This window comes from Artemia franciscana, chromosome 13 (genome assembly GCF_032884065.1).
Source record: "Artemia franciscana chromosome 13, ASM3288406v1, whole genome shotgun sequence".
Classification (NCBI taxonomy): domain Eukaryota; kingdom Metazoa; phylum Arthropoda; class Branchiopoda; order Anostraca; family Artemiidae; genus Artemia; species Artemia franciscana.
The window spans coordinates 19,906,473-19,928,584 of record NC_088875.1 but is presented as its reverse complement, the minus strand read 5'-3'; the positions used below and the strand labels follow the sequence as shown (position 1 = coordinate 19,928,584).

General features: G+C 35.8%; 1 protein-coding gene across 2 annotated transcripts in view; it reads left to right on the top strand.

Moving 5' to 3' along the window:
- Positions 1–22,112, top strand: part of LOC136034628 (gamma-aminobutyric acid type B receptor subunit 2-like) — a 340,796-nt gene that overhangs the window by 176,828 nt on the left and 141,856 nt on the right. The window lies entirely within an intron of this gene.

Sequence of the window (22,112 nt, the reverse complement as noted above, 5' to 3'; positions counted from 1 at the left end):
TCTACCCACTTTTCCAACTGGTGTAACGCTAGCTTTTCTTATGCCTGCCCTTACGCTGGGGGTAGGTAGAAACTTGAGGGCTGTAGGCTTCATTAGGACCATGATAAGTTGAGCTGATATGTGCTCATTTCTAATAAAATAAAATTGGTATTAATGCACATAAGGTATATGGACCTCTCCCCCCACCCAAACCTTGAAATTTTAATATCTTCCTTATACTTTCTTTTGTTTGCCTTGTAATTTGCCTATTTTTCCATATAGCCAATTCCATATTTTCTGCAAAAAAAACGCTAAATCAGTGTTCAAAAAGGTAAAACAGGGGATAAGAAGTTTGGACGACCATGATCAGAGGAATGACATTGTCACAAATAAGTCAAAAATACTTAATTTATGACTGAATACTTTTTTTTAATTAGTTAGCCTTTAACATTTTCTGTGATCTTCTTTCAAAATTTTACTGCTTCATGTTTTTTTTTAAGTTGATACATCAATCTGTTTCGTATGTATATTCATATAAGGGCTTTTGTGGACTGGTTTACAAGTTCTGAAGCATCACTGCAACGTTGATCCAAAAAAAAATCATCTATCATTGGTCGTGTTAAGCAAATATTTAAAACTTCTTTTTCTGCCCCACAAAACTTTTGAGCATCATTTTTAGAGCCTATGAATTTAACTGCATCAATAATATAGACACCTCATCAATACCATGGTGGAGGCAGTGCTGGGCGATATAGATAAAACGATATATCGAATGAATATTTGTACTTTCGATATTCGATAATCGATATATAGATTTCGATATTTATGATCAGTATTTATTCAGATTAACTCTTTGCTTTGTCAAAGTTAAATAAAAAGCATTAAAAAGTGTATTTTACTCAATTTTTTTTTCAAACATTGAAGAGCATAAAATCAAATTTTTTGATCTGAAAGTAAGGTTCAAAATTAAAACTTAAAACGAACAGAAATTATTCCTTATATCAAAAATAACTCCTCCGTGGAAAATTTCCCCCTCTCCCAATAAAAATTCCTCCATGAAAATTTCCTTCTGTATAAAATCTTCCTCACCCACGATAAATCCATCCCTGATGAAAATTTCACTCAGAAATTTTTTTGTGGACAATTTCACCCAGGAAATTCTCTTTAGCCTACTTTCATTTGAAAAAAGACTTGTTTCTCATTTAATTCCTAATCTTTTTTCAAATGATGCCGGAAAAAACCACTCGCCGGAAAATTTTCTGGAAATTTCATCCTTTAAATAGAAAGTTTATACCGCAGAAGATTCTCCCATGAACAATTTCTCCCGCAGAAAATTCCCCCATAAAGAATTTCTTTTGCGGAAAATTTCGTCATGAAAAATTTCTGTCGCAGAAAACTTCCTCGTGGAGAATTTCTCCCATGGGATATCCCTCCTTCCCACGGAAAAATCTCCCAGACAATTTTTACCTATCAGAAAATTTCCCCTGGACAATTTCCCCGGAACATCTGTATATATAAAATTGAATAAGCAAAGAGAAAGTAAAATAAATTTTGCGTAGGAGTTACTGGCAAATTCTCCCGTGTCAAGTTCTCTCTTGTAAGTTCATCTCCAGAAACTTCCCTGTCCATTTAAAATTCTCCTCGTGGAAAATCCTGCCGCGGAAAGTTCCCCCTCCCTAAAAAATTTATGTTTACTTCCAAATAACAAACACTACGTAAACAATAGGCAAAATCAATAACTTTTTGCCAATTTCGTGTAGGAGTTCTGACAAACTCTCCCATGTAAATTTGCCCCTTGTAACGGAAAATTCCCCCTTCCCAAAAAGTATCTGTTTATTAACAAATAAAAAAAAACTATAAGTAAACAATAGGCAAAATTCATAACTTACATCCCTTCCCCCAGGCTATGGAGGGTCATGTTATCTCCAGAGGTAAGGTCGTATCCAAGAGGTTGGACCCCGCCCTAAATGTTTGCCAGACTCGTTAAAACGTATCAAAAACTAATTTAAACAAATTTGTGTGCGTTTTTAATTTTTTTGTAAACACTCCCCCCCTAAAAAAACCGGTTTGTTATCCCCTACCCCCAAAAAATCCTGGATACGGCCCTGTCTGGATGCACACTCATTTGATCTTTCAGATAAGGTGAATAAAATGGATATATCAAATTTTTTGTATTAAACGAGTAAGAAAGGGCGTGGGAGGGGGCTAGTTGCCCTCCTATATTTTCGCTAATATTAAAAGTGCACTAAAACTTTTAAACTTCGTTCGAACGAGCCCTCTCCTGATATTTTTGGCATATTGGTTTGCTAGGATAACCCTGGCGAAAAAAAAAACAAAACAAAAACAAATAAACAAATAAACACGCATCCGTGATCTTTCTTTTGACAAACAATACATAATTCCACATTTTTGCAGATGGGAGGTTGAGACTCTTACAGTAGGGTTCCATGATATGCTGAATATGATGGTGGACTTTTCATTAAGATTCCTTGAATTTCTGGGGGGCGTGTTTCTCCCCTTTCTCGAAAATCAAACAAGTTTTTTTTTAGGCCCGCAGCTTTGAATGGGTACATTAAACTCAATGAATTTTATATATTTGGAACCAGCATCAGAAGCCAAATTCTTTTGATGTAGATATTGTTACCAAAATCACATGTTTTAGAGTTTCGGTGACTATTCAGGCGAGTTGCTCCTTACCTACGGTTGCTACTCCAAACTGTTTGATTAACTGATCCGCCTTGGAAAACTCTCTCAGAAGGGATAATGGTGGTGGGTATGGACGTTAATCTCAAGATTATCTCGTATACATACTTTGACCCGTATTACAAGACGAATATTACAATAATTCCACGACTTCAGTGGAATAGTATTTCTTGGGACCAATGACTCCCTGTTTAAAATCTGCATAGTTTTTATAGAATCGGCTGCTGTCGAAGCATGCATTACATTGATTACTGAAACTTGGCAATGTACTTTCAACAAACTAGCTTGATTCTGAATCACAAGGCTGAATCACAATGGCTGAATCACAAGGACTGTCACGGTACTTGCATCTGTTGATGCACATTCAGCAGCCAGAAAAGCCGAATCCATGTCTCTCTATTTTACTCTCAACTTGGAGATGATCATCAGGGGGAATATACGCGGATCCAGATATATGATACTCGCGAAGAGTGTGATCTGAGTAAGGACTATAAGCCTAGAAGGCATTTTATACAGCCAAGCCCTCAGAAGGTCATTAGCCACATATGAAAATCCGCTCTCACTAAACGTATTTTGAGTTTGAGGAAGACTATGCCAACTTATGGATAGAAATACATATGCTCTGCATCAGCTTGTATGAATAAATGGATTAAATACATCATTGTTCTTCTTATCGGCCATTTTCAAAGCAATATTGAATGCTGGCTCTCGTCTGCAAGACTGTCACCGGTAGAGAGCAGATAAAGTAAAAACATAGTCAAAAAATTTTCAAATATTGTTTTCAATATTTTTATTTACGTTTCGATATTCGATATCGATTTTTGTTCTGTTATATCGATATACCAATTTCAATACTGAATATTGAACAACACTAAGTGGAGGAACAGTCGTGAAAAATTTTATCAAATTGCTGAGTTTGGGTTTCATTCTTGTAGATAGTAGCTGCCCTCAAAGGGGGGAAGAGGGATGTGATGAAACTCCCTTCAGAACCTTTTCCCATTTCTGCCATAAAACTTTCAGCGTCTTTTTTTTAAGTAAAAATCAATCTAGAGAAGGAGACTCGAGAATTTGATCGTATTTGGCAAATTTCTAGGAATGTTTGTTCTTCTAAATTAAACCTTTGGAGCTTCATGTCATGTCTTGCAGAGTCTGTACATTTACTAATGTCTCTACTAGTGTGTAAAAAAAATCGTCTATAAAATAGTGAATGGGTAGCCTTGTTTAAAGCAATATGTATAAAGAATATAATATAACAGAACCCTCTCGATAAGTTTCGCTATGTTATCTGTCACATGCAACTGGCACATGAACTGCTCCTTCTTTATGAGCCAGAACAGTTTCCTCGCATCATTTGAGCCTTTCAAAAGTACGATGCCAAACCTAGGACTATCTAATATATAACTCACTTCAAGATTTAAAAAAGGGGGACTTTAGATTTAGCTTCACAATTCAGTTGCATAAGACTGACTTCATGTTTCACTAGGTTGATTACGATCGTATATCATTGGAATATTTTTATAGAACCTTCACCAATCTACAAATGGTAACCGTTCAATAAAAAATATCTTGTCTGTCCTTGTAAATGGGACGTCAAAAAAAAAAATGGATCACGACAATTTGTCTAGGTCCAGAATAACCAACGATACTTTTTGGAGTGGCAGAAAAAAAAAATGATGGTTAGTCGAAAGGTAAAACGGTGCAACTTCTTCTGATGACACACTAAAGCAATATTTCTTTTGTCCAGAGAAGAAAAAACAGTGAAATTGCTTGCAATTACACTTTTGGCGGTGGATAAAAATGAGTCGAGCAAAAAATTATAAAAAAAAACTATAATACTATACACACTTATAGAATCTTTATTTTCTGTTGGAGCAAATTTTTTGAATTTTTTACAGTACAGTTTTATTTTGATAAAAAATTACGTTACAGCCGTCTTCCTTCGAGGTGACTATTTTGGCAGATTTCAGTGGTGATTATTGTGTGTGATAGTCATCTAAAAAGTGACAAAGGAACAGACCGCTGGGTCAAAGTTCTTCCCAGAAAATTACATTCTAACGATTTTTTGTTTTCCAGAATTTTTTTATATAGTTTTTGGTTTTTTTTCTACTTCTTTAAGTTTGTGCCTCAATCAAAAATATATCCAATGAAACGTGTCTTTTGCAATCTTTATGGACTTAATTATCCCTGGGAACCCTTTTTGTCACTTATTGAAATTAAAAAAAAAAGACAGTGACACTTTGTCTAGTGACCGAAAAAACCATAACAACTTTCTCCAATAACAGGAAAAAACAATTGCACTTTATCTGATGAAAGGAAGAACAGTGATGATATTTGTAATTCCACTTCTGGCAATACTCGAAATCGATGACAAGAAAATCGATGGTAAAATACTTTTATGATAAAATGTTAAAGTACTTATTAATGTAACATGGGATTTTGTCCTCCTTTAATAGTGACTTATTTAAATCAGGCTAATGATTGCGCAGAATTTTTCAGGGGAAAGCCTCGCTGGTGCCAAATATTGTAAAGGAACGCCTTGCGGTTATGTACCGTAAATGTGGAGTATGTTAGTACCCTCTTACAATATACCCTGCTCCAGGATGCGGTAACGTGATCAAGCAATCAAACTGGGCAAACTCTAGGCCAAAGTTGCACCCAGCCTAGGGCACTACTAATATCTCTATTTATCTCTTTGGAGGGTAAACGGGCCCCCTGTCGATATACTAGCGACGGTATTTCTTATGAACTCTTTTCCTACCCTGCCTGGGTTCCTGGAAAAACGATCTGACACGGCTGTAGAAAATAGCTTACTTGCATTCTTCTAAAGGTCACTTGACAAAACACACATATTTATCAACTCTGAAAAAACATTCCCTAAACTCCTTAAACGGGGTCTCAATGTAGACTCTAAGACAAAACACCACTTCTGTACATAAACACTTTCTGTAGGGGTGAACCTTAGATTGGCCCTGGCCAATCCACTAAATTGACAAATCTCAGGCTTCTTTTGAATAATATTATCTTTCAATGTCCCAGAACAGGGAGATCAAAATAGAATTTATCTTGCAAGCTTACTTATTGTAAAACAATTATAGCCTAGCAACGAGACTTTAACTTATAACTGAAAACTATACTACAGGCAAGTCTAAGCAATTGTAAATACGGAAACGAAAACAAGTCATCTGTCTGAAAACGAGAAGAAATAGGGGGAAACCCAACACCTCCCCCCGTAAGATAAATGACCACTTACGTGCCAAGCTCGTCCACCCACTTACAAACCTAGTCACTGAGCTTCAACTTTACAAAATCCATTTGTCTTCTTTCTTCCCCAGCGTCGGTGCTACTGTTTCCAACGCTTGGCTCTGGATCTGTCGCCATCCAAACGTCTCTACTGCAGAATCACCATAGTCTAGATTGTATGGGCATCCGCATGAGGTTTTTAACATTAGTCCACCAGATTAGCAGAAAATATTCCTGCTTAGCATGATTAACAAAAAGTTTCTCGGCCTCACGAATTTACATTTGACATGAAAACGTCTCTTCTGCAGAATCACCATAGTCTAGATTGTATGGGCATCCGCATGAGGTTTTGAACATTAATCCACCATATTAGCAGAAAATATTCGTGCTTAGCATGATTAACAAAAAGTTTCTCGCCCTCACGAATTTACATTTGACAGAGCGTAGAATCGGGCTATGGCACATTCGACGATGCCAGTCATAATAAAACTTGGCTAAACTAGCCTCTTACTCTCTATCAGTGGAAACAACACCACATCTCAATTAAAAAGCGAATTACCCCTTGGCATAATTTGAAATAATCCTCCATGTTCAAAAATACAAAGGCTTGTGAAAAAACTAGGGGTACAGGGAAAACAGCTGAAAGTTTGAACGAATCATTATTCAGTTCATTCTGGGTCCTTTCCCCTGGGATAATCAAATGAAGAATGCACATTAACACCAACTGAGGATGGAATTTGGATACGTCACTCACTAAATGATGTTTGCCGGAAATAATTGCCGATTCCAATGAAGAGTAAAAACCATCAGTAGGGTTACTGGACAAAGGTTTGGGTGAAATATGAAGTGACTGGGAGAGAGTATCCCCCAATAACTCCAGATCAGAGAAGCAAATTCTTGGTAACAGTGTTACAACTGGCCAACCAGTTGTCTGTTGAGCGAACCGTCCATCATTCATGGCCCCCCAAGGGGGGATCCTCCCCCCAAAAAGAGACCGAATATCCTTTACAGTGGATAGGACTAATAACAGATTCCTTCCCAAGCTATTCCGATCCATCCCGACATTCACTATCTCCCAACTTTTCTATAACCCGTCGTAGGTTGTTCAATTCTATTTTATAATCATCTTGTTGTATTCCCAATGGGTCTATATTCTGTTATCCGTCACTTATTTTACACCAAGCGTAAGCTAATTGTATTCTAATATAGGCAAATAAAACCGGTTTGTTCTCGAGTGTGTACCATTATGTACAAAAGTACCTTTTTTCTTCTGTACTTTTATTTTTGACTCGTTCTTATTCTTATAGTTCTTTAAGAGTACATTTTTGTGATTTTCATTGTCATTTTTGAAGGTCTTGATACTTGCTTTAGCGTGTCTGCTAACCCTACAATTCTTCGTTCTTCAGTATCATCTTTAACAAGTTCTGATTCCTGCTGTTGCTTGTAATTCTCGCTGCTTTGATTATCTTCTAGCTATATATTTCTTTGTTCTTATGATTGAATATCTTCTAACGACGTGCTTCTCTGTTCTTCATTTTCGTTTTGATTCGTTCTGATCCTCGTTGTTACATGTCTTGTAACCACATATTTATTTCTTCACTTTCGTTTTTGAATCGTTGTGATTCTCGCTGCCACTTATCTTTCAGCCGCATATTTCTATGTTCTTCAATTTCATTTTTTACTTGTTCTAATTGTCGGTTTTGCTTGTATTTTAGCTGGATATCTCTTTGATCTTTATTTCTCTTGATCATTACCTCAGATATTTTGTCAGTGCATTCTGCCTTAGTTGCTTGGATTGGTATTATCACTTTTGATGGTCTAGGTTGTTCATTATCACCTATCGTACGTCTATATTTCTCAGGTTGTTCTCTTGACCTTGTCTCATTATTCTTTGCTTTATATGATCATTCTCTTTAGCATATGGAACATTTATCCTTATATTTTGGATTTTGCCATGTTATTTTTCATTTTCATCTCCTTAACGACTAATTCCAATTACAAATTAGAATTTGTCTTTTGTGGGAAAACTGAGTGATAATTTTGAGTATGTTTATGCATTAGAATACAGATATTTTTGTCAAATGTGTCTTAGCATGAAGTTATCAGCTTTTGACATTTACATCACATTCAGCAGTCAATATAAGTTATGTCAATTTTAGGAATGTATCCTTATATCTAGGGAGATTCTTACGCATAGAGTAAAAAGAATACAAACTAAGAGCTGATTAAGTCATCTGACCCAAATATGTCTCCAAAAATTAGAACGGAGGTGATGAATTTAAATCCTAAGCTTTCTTTGTTTATTTTGATTTTTGTTTTTTTACAAACGGAGTTTTATTTCCACCGAATTGATGAAAAATAATTGTGACTTTGCTGATGAAAAATCAGACGCTAGCTCTCTAGCATAGACTTTCCAAAATTAAAAGAATATGGACAAAATTTCCCGAATAGTGGACATCTCATTCCCTATTTAAAATAGAGTTTGGCATAACAGTACACCCTAAGTAGGATCCCAGAGCCTGCATAACCTCCAAACAATTCAAAATTCCATAATGATTGGTTCTGTTGTAAACTTTTGTAGAAATAATGTAATTTTCCTTTTAATATGATATTGTTATATTAACTAAATGATAAAAGGGCAATTAAATTAATAACATTCACAGATGGTCATATATTTGTAACACAGTTACGGATCTGCAGGGTTTTGGAAAAAACATTAGAGCATTTCTCACAAATATGAATAAAACAGTTTGGTGTGTCTTCCACTCCAAGTTCCACTCCAAGGAGAACTATAATGTTATTAAGACAGAGGTTGGATAAATGAAAATATGCACCTATCGGATTTTGTATCTTCTATTGCTAACGGTCTGGCTTTTAAAAATTAACTATCCGGTACGCTATTTTTTCTTTGAGGGCGCGGGATTAAGGAAGAAAAAACTAAAAGCAATTCAAATGGATTCCTTCCAAACTATTATTATAAACTCAAAACAAGGGGACGGAAACCGAATCAGAATACTAAAGTTTCAATAAAGATTAAAAGTATAATATAAGAATCATTAAAAAAATAGAAAATACAAATTAGAATCAAAATCAAACACTGCCTTTAAAATTTCATTTAAAAAATAGATAGAAACAAGTGATAAAAAAGAAGCAAAACACTTACAAATGAACCCCATAGCCAATATTTTTTTCAATTGTAAACTGGACTTGGATTTAAGTGCATTTCTTTCTAGGTGAAACTGAAAGTCACCACATCAGTCATAGCCTTATAGTGCTAAATTTGATTTATATATTTTTTTATTCAATTGTATCTACTTCATATTTTGTCCATTCGATAGTTTTTTTTATTGCCCCTTCTCCCTACCATTCAAAACTGTCATCAGCGAACATTAATAAACATAGAATTGAATCTGTTTTTTTCCTTTAAATTTTAATTATGAGTGCAGTAGATTGAAAGTAAAGATGTCCCAAGACTTTTTCACGCTATCACTTCGCGTTTAATAACCAAACTCTAGTTAGAAGAGGTACTCGACTTAAAAATTACGATGAAAATAACTTTTCCAGAGAGTGTTTTCTGAGCTCTAAAATAGTGAGCCGCCGATGAAAAATTTCTGCTTTTTACCCTTTTTATCTTTATTATCGAGACTAAAGGTGATTTATTGCTGGAAGTATATGCGCGTCTACTTGCCCCAGTAGTTTTTATTATTATTAAATTGTAGGCTGATTGCTAGGTTCCTACTGCGTTTTTAACCCCTGTGACCGATAGAATATCTCCAGGAGAGCTAAGATTAAAGATAAAAATGTTTTTCGCTGACGTTTAGGTGACAAAGAATAAGAGAGACTGGGAAAAAGAATATTTTTATTTAGCAAATGTTTAATCTCTACTCAGCTACGACGTCTTAGTATCCAAAAACGAAAAAAACAACAAACAATACATCACTAGAAAACATAAAAAAGGTAAATTGAATTTTGTCCTTCATTTGGGTTTTTGGGGCCTATTTGACTTGTATAGTGACAACTCCTCTTTAGTCTACCTTTTTTCAATATTTTCATTAAAAACATCCTTTTTGGTTTTCTTAATAGAACAAGAGATAAGAGCTCATATGGCACTTGTGACGAGGCAAGAAGAGCTAAGAGCCAAGAGATCATACGGTATGAGCTCTAGCAAAATTCTATGAATCAATAGATTGATTTAAAAGGAAAATAAGAGGCTTAATGCCGGTCAGGATTTAAAATAAGAGCTCTGAGTCAAGATGTCCTTCTAAATATCAAAAATCATTAAGATCCGATCACCCACCCGTATGTTATAAATACCTAATTTTTTCTAATTTTTCCTCTCCCTTTAGCCCCCCCGATGGTCGAATCTCGGAAAACGACTTTATCAAGTCAATTTGTGCACCTCCCTGACACGCCCACCAATTTTCATCGTCCAAGCACGTCCAGAAGCACCAAACTCGCCAAATCACTGAACCCCTCCCCCCAACTCCCCCAAAGGGAGCGAATCCGGTACGGTTCCGTCAATCACGTATCAATGAAATTTGCTTATTCTATCCACCAAGCTTCATCCCGATTCCTCCACTCCAAGTGTTTTCCAATATTTCCCCCTCCAACTCCCCCCAATGTCAAAACATCTGGTTGGGATTTGAAATAAGAGCTCTGAGACATGAATTCCTTCTAAATATCAAATTTCATTAAGATCCGATCACCTATTCGTAAAATAAAAATACCCCAATTTTCACGCTTTCCAAGAATTCTGGTTTCCCCCTCTAACTCCCCCCAATGTCACAGGATCTGGTCGGAATTTAAAATTAGAGCTTTAAAGCCCAAGACCCTTCTAAATATCAAATTTCAATAAGATCTGGTCACCTTTTCGTAAGAGAAAAATACCTCAATTTTCAAAATTACCCTCCCCCCAACTCCACCAAAGAGAGCAGATCCGGTCCGATTATGTCAGTCACGTGTCTTAGACAGGTTCTTATTCTTTACATCCAGTTTCATCATGATCTCACCGCTTTAAGTATTTTCTAAGATTTCCGGTTCCTCTCAACTGTCCCCCCCCCCAATTACGCTGGATCCGGTTGAGATTTAAAATGAGAGATCTGAGTCATGAGGTTCTTATAAATATGAAGTTTCATGAAGATGAAACTTCATTTTTCTTCATTTTTCTAATTTTTCAGAATTAACTCCCCCCCCCCCCAATAGAGCGGATCCGTTCCAATTATGTAAATCACGTATCTAAGACTTCTGCTTATTTTTCCCACCAAGTTTCATCCTGATCCCTCCAATCTAAGAGTTTTCAAGGATTTTAGGTTCCTCCACCCCAAACTCCCTCCAATGTCGCCAGATCTGGTCGGGACTTAAAATAAGAGCTTCGAGACACGATATCCTTCTAAATATCAAATTTCATTGAGATCCGATCACCCGTTCGTAAGTTAAAAATACCTCATTTTTTCTAATTTTTCAGAATTAACACCCCCCCCCCCAACTACCCCAAAGAGAGCGGACCCGTTCCGGTTATGTCAATCATGTATCTAGGACTTGTGCTTATTTTTCCCACCAAGTTTCATCCCGATCCCTCCACTCTAAGTGTTTTCCAAGTTTTAGGTTTCCCCCTCCCAACCCCCCCCCCACATGTCACCAGATCCGGTCGGGATTTAAAATAAGAGCTCTGAGACATGATATCCTTCTAAATATCAAATTTCTTTGAGATCCGATCACCCGTTCGTAAGTTAAAAATACCTCATTTTTTCTAATTTTTCAGAATTAGCCCCCCCCCCAACCACTCCAAAGAGAGTGGATCCGTTCCGGTTATGTCAATCATGTATATAGGACTTGTGCTTATTTTTCTCAACAAGTTTCATCCCGATCCCTCCACTCTAAGTGTTTTCCAAGTTTTAGGTTTCCCCCTCCCACCCCCCCCCCAATGTCACCAGATCTGTTCGGGATTTAAAATAAGAGCTCTGACACACGATATCCTTCTAAATACCAAATTTCATTGAGATCCGATCACCCGTTCGTAAGTTAAAAATACCTCATTTTTTCTAATTTTTCAGAATTAACCCCTCCCCCCAACTACCCCAAAGAGAGCGGATCCGTTCCGGTTATGTCAATCATGTATCTAGGACTTGTGCTTATTTTTCCCACCAAGTTTCATCCCGATCCCTCCACTCTAAGTATTTTCCAAGATTTAGGTTTCCCCCTCCCAACTCCCCCCCCCCCCCAATGTCACCAGATCCAGTTGGGATTTAAAATAAGAGCTCTGAGACACGATATCCTTCTAAATATCAAATTTCTTTGAGATCCGATCACCCGTTCGTAAGTTAAAAATACCTCATTTTTTCTAATTTTTCAGAATTAACCCCCCCCCCCCAACTACCCCAAAGAGAGCGGATCCGTTTTGGTTATGTCAATCATGTATCTAGGACTTGTGCTTATTTTTCCCACCAAGTTTCATCCCGATTCCTCAACTCTAAGTGTTTTCCAAGTTTTAGGTTTCCCCTCCCAACCCCCAACCCCCCCCCCCCCAATGTCACCAGATCCGGTCTGGATTTAAAATAACAGCTCTGAGACATAATATCCTTCCAAAGATCAAATTTTATTAAGAACTGATTAACCGTTCGTAAGTTAAAAATACTTTAATTTTTCCATTAATTCCGAATTAACGGGCCCCCGCTCCCCCCCCCCCCCAGATAGTCAAATCGGGAAAACGACTATTTCTAATTTAATCTGGTCTGGTCCCTGATACGCCTGCGAAATTTCATCGTCATAGCTTACCTGGAAGTGCCTACAGTAGCAAAACCGGGATCGACAGACCGACAGACCGACAGAATTTGCGATTGCTATATGTCACTTGGTTAATACCAAGTTCCATAAAAATCGAAAGAAACATAATTGCTCCCCATTTTGAAAAATATGTTTTGACTCCCCTCTTATATATTTATCTGGGAATTGGCACCAACACAGATTAGTAAAATAGGTACATGAACAAAAATATGATACATACTTCATCAAATGCTCGATACAACGTGTGCATTTACACACAATTTTATTTTGAAAAGTCAGGGGTGCAGAAATGAACTTGTCAAAAAACACATAAATTGTATGAAAATTTTCTGGAATAATGTAAGGGAATTCTAAGAATCTTAATACTTTGGGCGGAACAGAACATTGAGTATGCTTCCCTCCGTATATAATATAGGCAAAGATATTCTTGGAGAAGCAAGATGCGTTCGGGGTTGAAACTTTCAGTCAGTAAGTCATCTATTCACAAAGATATGCTTCAATGACCTATTTGATGTTTTCAAAAATTTCTGTTTTTGAAATATGCTAGGCACTGAAAAATTAAGTAAGGCGTTGTGTGTTATTGCAATCCATGTCACATTTATGAATGATTTCTATCACCACACTGGCTATGCTTGACAAAAGGAAAAACAAATCTAAGAAAAAAAATGAGGATAATTCCAGCCTGTGGAAAACGGAAAGATAAAAGTGCAGATATTACTTCGAGAGGGCCTCCTTTAATTTAGTGTGTCCTCATAGTTTACGCTCTTTATTTACATACCGGAATTTCTGCACATTTATCTTTTCTTTTTTCACTGGCAGGAATTATCCATGTTTATTCTTCTACACAAATTTTTCTCATTTTGGTGTGTCACAATTGCAAAGTGAGGACAGATTTGGGTTCGGAAGACCTGTGTAAGATTTACATAAGTTCACAGTAAATTTTCAATTTTAGTCTGATCTTAGTTTAGTCCCAAATAACAGTAGAAGAAATTAGTTTCGGTATGGTTATTCCACAAATAATTTTAGGGAGTGACATTTCTCTTCTTCCACGTAAGAACTAATTTTGTTTGTCTTTCGTCCAGTCAGTGTGATCTGAAGCTAATGTACGTTGAGCTAATGGATAGTATATGACCAAACTTCTTCCATTTACCTAGGATCATGGTTTTATTTATATGGTTCTTTTCTTTTTATATAATTCGCAAAAATTACAAAAAATGAGGTATTTTTAACTTACAAACGAGTGATCGAATCTCAATGAAATATGATACTTAGGAGGACCTTGTAACTCAGACCTCTTATTTTAAATTCTTACCAGGTCCAGTGTCATTGGAAGGAGTTGGGGGGAGCCTGAAATCTTGGAAAACACTTGTGGGGAAAATAAGCACATGTCCTAGTATGTTACTGACATAACTGGACCGGATCCGCTCTATTTGGGAGAGTCGGAGAGGGGTACCTAGTTCGGTAATTCGGAAAAATTAGAAAACAAGAGGAAAATGAGGGAAAATGAAAAAATTTACGAAAGTGTGATTGGATCTTAATGAAATTTAATGTTTAGAAGGACCTTGTGTCTCAAAGCTCTTATTTTAAATCCTGACCAGATCCGATAACACTGGGGGGAGTTGGGGGAGGAAACTGACAATCTTGGAAAACGCTTAGAGTGGAGAGATCGTGATGATACTTGTTTGGAAGAATAAGCACAAGTCTTAGATACAAGATTGACACAACAAGACTGGATTGGCTCTCTTTGGAGGGGTTGGAGGGGGTTTAATTTGGAAAAATTTGAAAAAATAATGTATTTTTAACTTACGAACGGGTGATCAGATCTTAATAAAATTTGATATTTAGGAGAGAGTTGGAGTCGGAAACCAGAAATCTTGGAAAACGTTTAGAGTGTAGAAATCAGGATGAAACTTGGTGGGAAGATAAGCACATGACCTAGATGCGTTATTGACATAACAGGAGCGGATCCGCTCTCTTTGGGGTAGTTGGGGAGGATTTACTAGTTTGGGTACTTCCAGATAGGCTAGCACGATGAAAGATGGCAGGTGTATCAGGGATCACACTAGATTAAATTAGAAATATTCTCTTTCTCGATTCGACCATCTGGGGGGAGGGGAGTGAACAAGATGGTTGAGAAGAATTTTATTTGTCGATAAAACAAATGACTGTTCTTCTTGAGTATGGCTTGTGGTTTTGGGGCATGATTCTCGCTTAGGGTACGAGAGGTATCAGGTTCGGATCTCGGCCCACCATAATTTTTACATGAAGAAAATCCGAAACTAGATACATGATCAACATAGTGATCGCTGAAAATTGGCAGGCGTGTCAGAAACCCGATCAGATTAAATTAGAAATAGTCATTTCCCTGATTTGACCATCTGGGGGAAGTGGAAGGATGGTTAATTCGGAAAAATTAGAAAAAACTAGGTATTTTTAACTTACGAACGGGTTATCAGATCTTATTGAAATTTTACATTTAGAAGGACCTCGTGTCTCATGGCTCTTGCTTTAAATCCCAAACGGATCCGGTGACATTGGAAGGAGTTGGAGGGGGAAACCGGAAATCTTGGAAAATGCTTAGAGTGGAGAGATCGTAATGAAACTTAGTGGGAAGAAGCTCTTGGCTGTTGGCTCTTCTGACCTCGTCACAAGTGCCATATTAGCTCTTGGCTTTTGTTTCTTTCTCTTGTATTAATTAAAAGAAATAATTCCACAAAAGAAGTTATTTCTAGAAAATTAAAGAGTATTAAACCAAAACCGAGCCGAAATAAAATCAAATAATAACTCAAGAGTAAAACGGGCATAAACCACAGTCAATAAGTGAACGAAACACAAAACGGACGGAAATCACAAAAAAATCATCAAGATAAGCTTGAAAACCACAGAACTTACCAGTAGGAGGAAAAGGGGTAAGGCCGTTTATCCTTTTCATAGACCAAAATTTCACTTGTAATTTACTGAGATCAATTTTCGTTTCGAGATGTGTGTTTTTATTGGTCATTGCATCAGCTAAAAAAAAGAAAATGTACCGTTATCCCCAAAATCATTAAAAGAATTTAGAAAGTCTAGATTGCCTGTTTAAAACATATTGATATTCATTCATGAAAGTCCTAGCAATTCTAGATTTATTATCTTTTCAAAAGAGGAAATGTTCAAAATACAATTTGTTTTTAGTAAAGCATTTGTTTTTGGGTTGCTGTAACTCTTTACATTTTGTGAAGAACTTCTTTTGTAAAACGACTTTTTCCTAAGTTAATTTCTGTTCGTTTTTGATTGATATAGTATTTTTATTAGTTAAAAAAGGAAATATTTGTAAAGCTTTTTAACGGGCTTTTCTCCAAAGAAGTTTCCTGGGAAAAAAAAAAACATACATTGAAGCCACTTTGCTTTTTAATTAGCTTTTTAATTTTATTTTTTTTTATTTTTAGACGCATTGAGATAATTGAGAGGCCGATGATTAAATTAAAGCAATTTTTTTTTTTTAATTGCTTTTTAATCATCGGCAGAGCTGCCGTTCTGCCGATGACAATGAAAACGGATTTGTGGCGTTCTTTGTAAAAATTTAAAAAAAAGATTCTTTAAATGAAAGTAAGGAGCGATATTAAAATTTGAAACGAACAGAAGTTATTCCATATATGAAAGAGGCTGTCCCCTCCACAACGCCCAACTCTTTACGCTAAAGTTTGACATATTCTCACAACTCTACTTTTTAAAACGATAAAAAACTTTGGCGTAAAGAGCGGGGCGTTTTAAAGAAAACTTTTTTTATTTTATTTCTGAATATTTTTGAATTAATGCAGGTTTTGAAGATTTCTCTCCGTACATGAATAATTAAAACAAAATTTACATATTGATTTTGCTCAAGAATAAATCCAGAATCACAAAGGCTTTAATTAAAACAATGACCTCTTTCAAAAATTAAAAAAAAAGAACTTTAGTGTAAGAGTGAGCTATCGAGGAGAGGCAACTCCTCTCATATACGTAATATTTTCTGTTTATTTTAAGTTTTAATGTTGCTCCTTGATTTCAGTTGAAAGAAACTTGTTTTTTTATTTAATTTCTGATTGTTTTTTAGTAATGCTTGAAAATTTGGCACCCCATTAATGAAAAATTCCCTTCATCCATGACAAATGCCTCCATGGAAAGATCTTCACATGTAGCATTCTGTCCCCGGACCCCCCACCAGAAAGAAAACCTAAAATGTCTGGATACTTCCCAATAAACAATATTATATGTAAAACATGGGCAAAGTTCATAACTTGCGGCCCTTCTCCGGGGGAATGTGAAGGCTTAGGTCATCCTCAAAGACATAGTTATTTGATTTTTCGATTATGCTGAACAAAACGACTATCTCAAAATTTGATCAGATGACTTTGAAAAAAAAAATGAGTGTGAAAAGGGTTGTAGTTACCCTCCAATTTTTCGGTCACTTAAAAGGGAATTATAACTTTTAATTTCCGTTTGGATGAACAATCTTGTAATATTCTAGGACTGTTGGGTTGATACGGTCACTCCTGGGAAGAAAAAAAAATTAACACGCATCCGTGATCTTTCTTATAGCAAAAATACAAAATTCCATAATTTCGCAGGTAGGGGCTTGAAACCTCTAGAGTATGGTTCTTTGATACACTGAATCTGATGGTGTTATTTCCATTAAGATTTTTAGGGGATGTTTTTCCCTTTTTTCAACAATAGGCACATATTCTCAGGCTCGTAACTTTTGATGGATAAGACTAAACTTGATGCAACTAAAATATTTGGAATCAACATAAAAATTCGATTCTTTCGATGCATCTATTAGCATCAAAGTTTCATTTTTAGAGTTTCGGTTACTATTGAGACGAGTCAATCCTTATTTACCGATTCTTACCACGAACTGTTTGATATTTACACGTACCTGTTATTACATTTCTATCGGCTGACAATTTCTCTCATGTTGGCTCTCTTGCCTTTTGTCTATAAATTTTCGTACAACACCCACTGTGCATTTACATATAAAATCTGCATTAGCATATCGCTTTTGTTCGAATCCTAGGACCCATTCAGGAGTCTGTGACGCCAATCCACCTTTCACAGCCTATTCTCTCTTGTCAGTAGAAAATTAGCATAGGAAAGTCTTAGTAGAACAATTGAGTTTTTTTTTCAAATATCTCTTTCGTAACATACAAATTAGTATTTAGATAGCTTAGAGCTACATGCGTTCCATTTCCCATCTGCATTATAGAGATAAATTTGCATATTGAGTCCTAATTTGATTGTTGATTTACTTCAAGTGCTACTGAAGGCGTATGCTGTGAGGTTCCAGGAATTTGTTCGAGAATCTGGTACTCCCGATGAACAATGTTTAATACCAAAAAAAACTCACTATTCAGTCTTTGTTTCAAAGCCTTAGTTTAGGAAAAAAAAGGAATTTTATTTGTAGAAGAGAATTTGCTTCAGAAGAAAATAGGAGAACACAAAACTGAAGAAGACTACCTGGCAAAAGGACACAATCATTGCATGTAACAAGACAAAAAATAGCACTGAAAAGAGAAAAGAATAAATGACCTGACAAAAAGGATGGTGGAAGAAAATTGTGCTGAACATTAGCAAGCTTCATTTTTCAACTTCAGAAAAAGATCAAATGCAAAGAAAATCAAAACCATCGCGCCATTAACAAAACACAGAATTAGTATGTGCACATGGTATATTTTTAAAAGTAACCACATTGATAAGGATATACAATGAAAAATTATTTTCAATCTGGGACTTCGTATTTTGGAACCATCTTTAAAAGACTGGTCAGCATTGTTCTTAAATGAAACATTTTTCTTGGTACTCACCATTTAGAAATTTCAGGGTGTCTACTATTACTCCGTCTTTTTTTTTTCAAATGAAAGCATATGACGAAATATTCTTCGTAAAACATCAGGCTTCTGCCTTATATAAAATGAATTATAGAAATTGACAGATTGGTATCACCTGCTTTGGATCAACTTTGGAAAAAATTGTCTTATTTACTAGTCTGACCGTAAATTATGCAGAACTGATTTTTATGACAAATTGAAACTTGTTGTAAAAAAAAAAGCATCTCTAAGTCTTTACAAATAATCTTGGAAAAACAGTACGACCTCTAGACTTTACTGATGAAATGTCGTTTATAATGGAGGGGTTCGATATTTGATTTTTTTAATAAAAAAGATTAAAAAATGGAAAGTTGCTCAGAATAATAACCTACTTGAAAATAAGTTTATTGTTGCTAGCTTACAATATACAAAAAAAAAAAAGAAGCGGAGTAAAGAAAAAAAATATAATGAAAAATTAACATCTAAACAAAGAAAATAGATCATATAAAATTATCCAAATAGAACTGGTAAATAATGTTAAATGACAGAAAATGAAAGAAACGGTTTAAACTTCTCTTAAACGCATCGCACTTTATCGAATCTACTACATCAAAAGGGTCAGGAATACAATATCTTTGCCAATTAAAATTGTTCCTGTAATACAGCGTGAATCTTAATAAAGTCTTCAGATCAAACAGTTCGTGGTAACGAACTGTAGTAAGGAGCGATCCGGCTCAATAGTAACCAAAACTCTAAAAAATTGAATTTTTATATCAATAGCTACATCAAAAGAATTGCATTTTAATGCTGATTTTAAATATATAAGTTTCATCAAGTTTAGTCTTACCCATCAAAAGTTACGAGCCTGAGAAAATTTGCCTTATTTAGGAAAATAGGGGGAAACGCCCCCTAAAATTCGTAGGATCTTAACGAAAATGACACCGTCAGATTCAGCGTCTCAGAGAACCCTACTGTAGAAGTTTCAAGCTCCTATCTACAAAAATGTGGAATTTTGTATTTTTTGCCAGAAGACAAATCACGGGTGCGTGTTTATTTGTTGTTGTTTTTTTTTCCCCAGGGGTCATCGTATCGACCAAGTGGTCCTAGAATGTCGCAAGAGGGCTCATTCTAACGGAAATGAAAAGTTCTAGTGCCCTTTTTAAGTGACCAAAAAAATTGGAGGGCATCTAGGCCCCCTCCCACGCTCATTTTTTTCCTAAAGTCAACGGATCAAAATTTTGAGATAGTCATTTTGTTCAGCATATTCAAAAACTATAAAAACTATGTCTTTGGGATGACTTACTCCCCCACAGTCCCTGGGGGAGGGACTACAAGTTACAAAATTTGACCAGTGCTTACATATAGTAATGGTTATTGGGAAGTGTATAGGCGTTTTCAGTAGGATTTTTTGGTTGGGGGGAGGGCTTGAGAATAGGGGGATAGGCTGGGGGAGCTTTCCAAGGAGGAATTTGTCATGGTAGATGAAAATTTCCATGAAGGGAGCGCAGGATTTACTAGCATTAATAAAAAAAACAATGAAAAAAGAAATATGAAAAAGTTTTTTCAGCTGGAAGTAAAGAGCAGCATTAAAACTTAAAACGAACGGAAATTATTACCCAAATGAGGAGCTCACCTCCTCCTAATACGCCGATCTTTACGCTAAAGTATTTTTAGTAATTTCAACTATTTATTTTAGGGCTTTGGTGATTCAGGGGTCATTCTTAATGAATTGGGACAAATCTAAGCTTTAGTGTAAAGAGCGAGGTACTGACGAGGGGGCGAACCCCCTCATATATGTAATAAAAACATGAGAATAAAAAACTTCTTTACGTAAGCTAATTTATAAGTTACGTATATCTTTTACTAAAAAAAAAGATTCGTAAAAAATTAAAAGTTCTAGTTGCCTTTATCTTAATTAACCAAAAAATCGGAGGGCAACTAGGCTTCCTCCCCCGCTCTTTTTTCTCAAAATCATTCAATCAAAATTATGAGTCATTTAACAAAAAAAAAAAAAAATATGCAAATTTCGTTTTAATTATTCCTCTGCGGAGAGCCAAAATCAAAACATGCATTGATGGAAAAACGTTCGGAAATTAAATAAAAAAAACAAGTTTTTTTTAACTGAAAGTAAGGAGCAAAATTAAAACTTAAAACGAACAGAAATTACTTCGTATATGAAAGGGGCTGCTTCCTCACCAACATCCCGCTCTTTACGCTAAAGTTTTTACTGTTTTAAAAAGAAGAGTTGAGAGAAAGAGTCAAACTTTAGCGTCAAGAGCGGGGTGTTGGTGAGGAAGCAGCCCCTTTCATATACGAAGTAATTTCTGTTCGTTTTAAGTTTTAATTTTGCTCCTTACTTTCAGTTAAAAAAACTTGTTTTTTTTTTATTTAATAACGATAAGACCCCGATCAACCATTAACTGCTCAGTTTAAGACAGCGAGTCCCAAAGTGGTGATATATAAAACACGTGAGGCATAAATAGGATACTATGTAATTTAGCAAGTACACGCTGACTATAACTATACTTCAGTGCAGGGATTTTGGCATAGCTGAAGTGGAAACCTGATATGGCATGTTCAACGGTAAGAACACGTGTACTATGCTTGTCTGGACCATAAACTAGGCCGAGGTGTTTCGGTGAAGAAGACTCTATCATAGATTTACCTGCTATAACGAAGATATAATTTTACCTTGTGCATAATAAGCAAGAAATTCAGTCTTAGCATTACTGACATTAAGTTCCAGGAGCTTATAGCCGGAAATCAAAGAATGAAGGTTCGTCTGTAAAGTAGAAAGAACTGATAAGTAGGGCATCATCTGCGTAGCAAATCAAACTAAAATCACAAAGGGTTTCTGTAAGTTCCACCATTAATTGTTAAAGTGGTCGTAAGAATGTTAAACACAGTAGCACTTAAAATAGAACCTTGCTTAAGTCCTCCAGTAAGACGAATAGACCCAGTTAAAAACAATTTTTTTCAAGTCCAACCCAAACATAAATATGGCTATACCAATATGAAAGCAACGCAACAATATGGGTCGTAACTCCAAAATCAAGCAAAGTCAAAAATACTTTTGATTGGACTACAGAATCGAATGCTGATTGTATATCCACACTACGCAAATGTACGGGATTTTCCAAATGCCTTATTAGATTGGAACTTCCTTATTAGATGGGTGCCGCTTTTAATAGTCGAAAGTGATAAGAGTGGAACTAACCCAACTTTTAACTCCACATTTCCCCAAACATATCAATAAAAATTTTGAGATAGCCATTGTTCAACGTAGTTAAAAGGCCCAGAAATTATGTTTTTGAGAATGATTTGAAATTATGCCTTTGAGGGGGTGTATTGTAGACACGCCCTCTGACACCCTTGATGTATATGGATCAAATATTCTCCCCTATCTAGTGAAAAGGTCATAAGCTCATAACTTAGGTCCATCTGGTTTCAGCTACCATTGCGTATTAGGGGAGCAGAAAACGTACCTCAGTTTAAAAAGAATTAAAAAGACTAGTTTTTGAGGGAATTTATTGAATTTTATTATGACTAGTAGGTTGGGTAGGGGAGGGAGAGGAGCCGGAG